The 5,612-nt window shown below is 32.2% G+C and overlaps 1 long non-coding RNA gene across 1 annotated transcript; it reads right to left on the bottom strand.

Moving 5' to 3' along the window:
- Window positions 1-631: 631 nt before the first annotated feature.
- On the bottom strand, window positions 632-4,329 carry LOC140183949 (uncharacterized). Its single transcript, XR_011880540.1, has 4 exons — window positions 4,149-4,329; window positions 4,004-4,058; window positions 3,760-3,916; window positions 632-1,614 (listed from the first exon to the last, which is right to left on the bottom strand). It is a non-coding gene; the product is annotated as an uncharacterized lncRNA (long non-coding RNA).
- Window positions 4,330-5,612: the final 1,283 nt, after the last annotated feature.

Consider the following 5,612-nt stretch of genomic DNA (forward strand, 5'->3'; position numbering starts at 1 on the left):
TTATTAAAAATTGAATATCCAAATAAAACAAAAATAAATTATAATTTGTAAAAACAATTTATAAGATTTGTTACACAAATATTAAAATGTATGAATCATGATGTCACTAAGGTAGCGTTTGGAAGAAAGATAGAGACTGAGACTGAGAGATAGAGACTGAGAGACTGAGACTGAAATAAGTTTTAGTATTGTGTTTGCTGTATAGTGAGAGATAGAGACTGAAATAAGAATGAACTCTAGTTTAATTTGCACAAAGAGTAAAGTTGGAATTAATTAATTAAAATAAAGATATTTTAGGTAAAAAATATTATTAAAATTCAATTTTCATTCCAAAATATTTCAGTCCTCTAAGTCTCCACTTTTTGAAGGTACTGAAACACTGAAATTTTGGGAACATAAACTAAAATTTTAATACCAATTTTTTGACCAACAAACATGATCTTGAATTTCAGTTTTTCTGTCTCTGTTTCAGTACCTTAAAATAAATGCTACCTAACACAAATACAAATCATACAATATAAATAAATGTATAAAAGTAGAAATAAAATCTTCAAACTCAATCAATATAACAATAAATGAAAATTTTGTTATGTATCTACTAAATGCTGTAGTAAATATTGGATAAAATGAAATCATATTTTTATAAATATATTTACAGATAACTAAAAAATTAAAAACAAACACACTAAATAACATAGAGCATCAATGGTAAAATATAACCTAAAAAATCACTTAAATTAAAAAAGAACATGCATGTGATGAATTATAATAAATTTATATGAGGAGTAAAAATAAAATAAAAAATTAAAAATAAAATAAAGAAAACAATTAAAAAAAGTAAAATAAATAATGTGTGAAATAAATAAAAAATATATTGTAATAAAAGATTAATATAATCAATGAATATAAAAGATAAAAGAGAAAGATTAAAACACAATTTCATTAAACAAATTTCAAGAAAAGAATTTTTGAAAAAAACCTATTAATTAACTTTTATAAAAATATTATAAAAATTTTAAAATACCTTTAAATAAAATAATTTTATTAATCAAAATACATAAAAAAATAATTGATAAAAAATAAAATTATAAAATGTGTAACACCCTCCCATATAGCGTCTTATGCTTAAGTCATAATTTAGAGATGGCAAGGTATTACGACCTCTAAAATAAAAATTTAGTACGTATAGTAGTATGAATGATTGATTATAACTGGGAGCCTTTGTAGAAAAAGGGGTAAACAAAAATCGCAACTCGAAAATGCAACACTCTGATCGATAACGTAACGAACAAGGATAACCAACGCGAGATTATATATATACAAAGGAGTGTCAAAAACAGGAATATCAAGACTCAAAATTCGGCTGTGAAGATAACCGGTCCGAGCATAGCAATATATACATATGATAAAATAAGGAAACCCCAAAGGGACACAAAAACAGAAACCTAATCTCCAAAATCTCCCATAAGAGGAGTCATCATAGTTTGTATTATTTAGTGGAGATAAAAGTATCTAAGCAAAACATATAAACCAAAACATATCCCCGAGAATAAAGGATCTTCGCAAATCCAGAAGTCTCCAGCAGGCCTCAGCGAGAAACCTCACATCCTGCATCTGAAAACCACAAAATCCGCATGGGTGAGAACCAGAGGTCCCCAGCATGGTAACCGCTTCCACATATATAATACATAATAATAGAGGAAAGGCAAAGGCAATCCTAGAACTTCCTCCAGATAATATCAAAGCTTATAAACAAGCTAAACCATATAAGGGCATCTGACTAAAGATTCTTCAGTCTAACTAATACTTCCCTTTCCAATTCCTTCAAACCTCCCAACCACCAGCAGGAGTATAATTTAGCAAACACAGTTATATCAAACAAGAAATATACAAATAGGAACAATTAAGGCATTTAGACAATTAGCAAATAATATGCAGTCAATTAGGCAATCTCAAACAATTCATATAGTATGCATATGATGAATGCCTGTCCCTAGTGGCTGATGATATCATCTGTCGGTTATAGAGTCAACCCGACAAGTCCTGGCAGTTAACCATTGGACTGTCCCTCTGTCGTGTCTCCCCAACTCGAGTTATACTCAATATAAACTTGATCATAATCATGATCTATATCCATCACCCTCACTGGTGAATATTTATGGGGGTGAGCTCATCCGGAGATTTCACAGTGCCCGGCCACCCTGACGACATAGGGTCAAAAGAGCTTCAAGTCTCAACCTGGAGCACATGGTGGCTAGCCACTGCTTTATCCCAGGGAAACTCTCATCTCCGATAATGGAAGTGCAACATTCACAATTCATTCAACAGCATATATGCATTTATACTAGCCATAATCATGGCTCCGCTGTAACACGGCAATAATCTAGCCATCCGGCTCACGGTTAAATCCATAACCAGTCGTTTCATTAACAATTACGACCTTTCGACCCATGGCATAACAAGCACTTCCACCACCATCTTCCGCCTCTCACGTAATCATCTTTGATCCTCATTGATCATTCATTTTTCTCTTGCTTCACTCGCAAGTTACCACATCCCCTAGCTCCTTCTCTAATAGCTAGGCATATCAACATGATTTAAGACATAAGTGGTGAGATCGGAGGCTTAGAAGTATGAGATTTGGCTTTTAAAACTCAAAAATCAACTTTGGGATGAAAACAGGGCCACGCGTACGCGCACTCCGCGCGCACGTGCGGATGGCCACAAAAACTCATCGGCGCGTAGGCGCCCTTCACGTGGACGCGCACATTCAAAGATTAGTCAACGGCACGCACGCGTCAACCACGCGTACGCGTGGGTACTCTTGTGCCCCAGGCACAAAACTGGCACAACTCTGGCACAACTCTCTGGAAAATAGCTGGGCATTGGGTGCAGCCCATCGGCGCGCCCGCGCACATCACGCGCACGCGTGGATGGAACTTTCTGGAAGAACGGCGTGTACGCACCAAGTGCGCCTACGCGCGGGGATCATTCTGCTAAAAATTTTCTAAGTTAAAAACTGCAGAATTCGCAGATTCAACCCCCAATCTTCCGACGGACATAACTTCCTCGTTTTAAATTGTTTTTCACCCGTTCTTCGAACGGCTTGGACATCCCGGATCCAATTTCATTTCTAAACAGATTTGGTACAAAACAGAGATCTGTAGTCCAAGTTATATCCCGTCAAAGTATGCCCAAAAACCAAGTTTTTCATAAAAACCACAAAGTGCCATTTTCAAAACAAGCCATTTTCAACTCTTTTCAAAATCAATCAAAACATGCCAATTTCATCCCTTTTCTTTGAAATCAATCAAAATATATCAAATTCAACACCAAGCCTCCTCAACTCACACATAGACAATTTACCATGATTTACCAAAATCACTATCTCATCATTTTAACCCACTTCACCCAAGTGGCTCAAACTCAAACATATTTACATATCATATACTCTTCCTCATGCCAATTTTCAACAACACCAATTCCAATAAATCATCATTATACACAATCAATATCATACTCACCATCAACATGGTTCTACCCATAATTCAACCATAACCAAACATCAAGCATATATCACAACATGCATATTTCTCATACATCATACCATCAAGGCATCAATAATCATCATCACATATATGACCACATCATATATTTCAACCATTCAACAACATCAACAATTCAATGCCTATCTTAGGGCCTCTAGCCTAAGTATTTCCTACCACATTACATATTAGATACGGGAAACTGAAACCATACCTTAGCCAATTTCCCAAGCTCAACCGGAGCACTTCCAAATTACTTATCCACAAGCTCTCAAGGCCTCAACACCTCCAAGAATAGATTTTTCACCACCAAACCCTTTTCAAGCTTTTCAATGTCACCAATCAAGCTCCAATATTCACACATACACAACCTAAGCCACAATCATCATACCCATACACAACATCTCAAAATCCAAACATCATAGAACCACAAATTACACTAGGGTTGAGAATCTTACCACACCCAAGGTCCAAAGAGACAAGATTAACCTTCTCCTTCAAGAGAGTTGGGTCCTATAACATCAAAGAGCCCAAAATCTCAACATTTTTGCTCATAAAACTCGAAATCAAGGCTAGAAATTCAAAGAACAAAATGTGGCTTACCTCAAGATTGGTTGTATGAGTTTTGTAGAGCTCTCCGCGGTGAACGTGTGGCCGCAAACGGTGCGGCAATCGGAGCTCTAGATCAAAAGTTATGGTGGTTTGAAGATCAAGTGAGAGAAAGAACTTGAGAGAGTGTTCTTCCTCCCCTCTCTTCAATTTTCAGCGTGAGTTTGAGTATTGTGAGGAGAGAGAGTGCTGAAAACTAGGGTTTTGGTTTAGTTATGTTGGGCCAAGGGCCCACTTTGGTTCCGGTTGGCCCGGTTTGGCCCGTTCGGTCCTATCTTGGTCCGAATTCTATAAAATTGGTACCGAAATTCTCGTCTCAATCTCCTCTATCATATTAAGCCATAAAAAATCACATTTTGGGCTTTCTAGAATAAATTCTCATTTATGGATTAATTAGCCATTAATTAACCGGGTTTTACAAAATGCAAAATTAAGATAGAAAAAATAAAAAAAATTACAAATATTACACCCGAAGCACAGAATAGAGAGAAAAAAGAGATAGAAAGCACATTCTAATTATATATAATAAAAATATATTGTTGAATTATTAAATTAAAGAAATTAAATTGATGATTAAACATAATGACTAAAAATAATAAATTCTGATGACTAAAAATAATAAATTAAACTAAAAAAATTTAAAAATATTATCACAGAATATAGGAATCATAGAAATTATAATATAGGAGTACATATACATTAACAACAAAATAAAATCGTAGCATATAGAATTGAAATCCTTCAATATTTTTAAATGAATTAAATGAATTCATTTAAAAATAATAAATATTCATTCACTACAATGTTTAATATCTTTTTATTTATTGGACCGTATTAATAAGAGAGGAATTAAAAAATATATGTGACTAGTTTAAATAATTTAATTAAGTATCAATTAATTCATACGTAGTATAAACTCGTTATCTTCTCAATAATTAATAGTCATTTTGTTTAAGTATTAATTAATTAATATTTGTTTTATTATATATATAATAATAATAAGATAATAAATTAAATTAAATGAATTTATTTATTTCATTACCTTATATATTATTTATTAAATTATTTAATATTTATGTGTTTTAATGAATCAAACAAAATTTCAAATAATTTAATATATATTCTAATTAAATTAAATATTTGATTAGTTATGATTGATGTAATTTAATGAATGAAATAAAATACTAAATGATGGAATATTATTTATTCTAATAAAATCAAATTAAATATAATTATTTAGTTTTAATTAATATTTTATAAGGACATATTTTAAAAATATTTATTTTTATAATGTTTTTAGCCTATGCTCTAAGGGCACAATTAGCAGAATTCATTAAAAAAATACTTAATTAGTTAATACAAATAATTAGTATACTTGATTTGGTTCAATAAATTAAAAGAAATAAATGTGAAAGGAAGAGATAAAGAAAAAATAAACAAATAAAAATGTGTAGTTAT

This window comes from Arachis hypogaea, chromosome 1, assembly GCF_003086295.3.
Source record: "Arachis hypogaea cultivar Tifrunner chromosome 1, arahy.Tifrunner.gnm2.J5K5, whole genome shotgun sequence".
Taxonomy (NCBI): Eukaryota; Viridiplantae; Streptophyta; class Magnoliopsida; order Fabales; family Fabaceae; genus Arachis; species Arachis hypogaea.